Genomic DNA, 1,260 nt, shown 5'->3' on the forward strand with positions numbered 1-1,260 from the left:
TAGGGAAGGTGGTAAAAGAGGTGGAGGAGTAGCATTGTTAATCAAGGATAGTTTAACGGCTGCTGAAAGGCAGTTCGAGGGGGATCTGCCGACTGAGGTAATATGGGCTGAAGTTAGAAATAGGAAAGGAGCGGTCACGTTGTTAGGAGTTTTCTATAGGCCCCCAAATAGCAATAGAGATGTGGAGGAAGAAATTGCAAAGCAGATTATGGATAGGTGTGGAGGTCACAGGGTAGTTGTCATGGGTGGCTTTAACTTTCCAAATATTGATTGGAACGTTTATCGGTCGAATAGTTCGGATGGGGCAGTTTTTGTACAGTGTGTGCAGGAGGGGTTCCTGACACAATATGTGGATAGGCTGACAAGAGGTGGGGCCACATTGGACTTGGTACTGGGTAATGAAACAGGCCAAGTGTTAGATTTGTTTGTGGGAGAGCACTTTGGAGATAGTGACCACAATTTGGTGTCTTTCATTATTGCAATGGAGAGGGATAGGGCCATACGGCAGGGCAAGGCTTAGAATTGGGGGAGGTGTAATTATGATGCGATTATTTTGATGCAGCGAATGGTAATGACCTGGAACTCGCTGCCTACGAGGGTGGAGGAAGTGGAGACAATAAACAATTACAAATGTGCCTGGCAAGCTCAGTCGGTAGAGCATGAGACTCTTAATCTCAGGGTCGTGGGTTCGAGCCCCACGTTGGGCGTTGTTGTTTTTTTCTGTGGTTTCTATTGAGAGGGGTGTGGAGGGACATGGTCCAAGTGCAGATCAGTGGGACTAGGCAAAAAATGGTTCGGCACAGACAAGAAGGGCCCAAAGGCCTGTTTCTGAGATATAATTTTCTATGGTTTCTATGGAAATTGGATGGGCGTTTGGGGCATTTCAAAAATAAATGCTAACTAAATATCTCTGAACTTCCTAACACCCAGTCACTCTGTGAACCTTGTGAAATTTGAAACCAGGTATTTGCAACAAGAGTCAAAGAGCATCAGCCCACTGGAGGCAAAGTTGTGAGACCGGCCAGTCCAACAGAAAGAAACCCTCCGACCCTCCCCATTGACCAACTGTGAGAATGAACAAAATGCAGTCCCGGATGTAATTGAGAGCAGAAACAATAACAGCAGACTCTAATCCCCATATTCACTTGTGAACGCGCTGGTGTCTCAGCAGGGTGGATGAATTGCAAAGTCCCTTCCCACGCTGAGAACAGGTGAATGGCCTCTAGCCGGTGTGAACTCGCTGCTATCTCCGCAGATGAG

At 46.9% G+C, this 1,260-nt stretch overlaps 1 non-coding gene across 1 annotated transcript; it reads left to right on the forward strand.

Moving 5' to 3' along the window:
- The first annotated feature begins 634 nt into the window (after nucleotides 1–634).
- On the forward strand, nucleotides 635–707 carry trnak-cuu (transfer RNA lysine (anticodon CUU)). The gene has a single exon. It is a non-coding gene; the product is annotated as a tRNA-Lys (tRNA).
- Nucleotides 708–1,260: the final 553 nt, after the last annotated feature.

Source organism: Mustelus asterias, unplaced genomic scaffold, assembly GCF_964213995.1.
Source record: "Mustelus asterias unplaced genomic scaffold, sMusAst1.hap1.1 HAP1_SCAFFOLD_216, whole genome shotgun sequence".
NCBI lineage: Eukaryota > Metazoa > Chordata > Chondrichthyes > Carcharhiniformes > Triakidae > Mustelus > Mustelus asterias.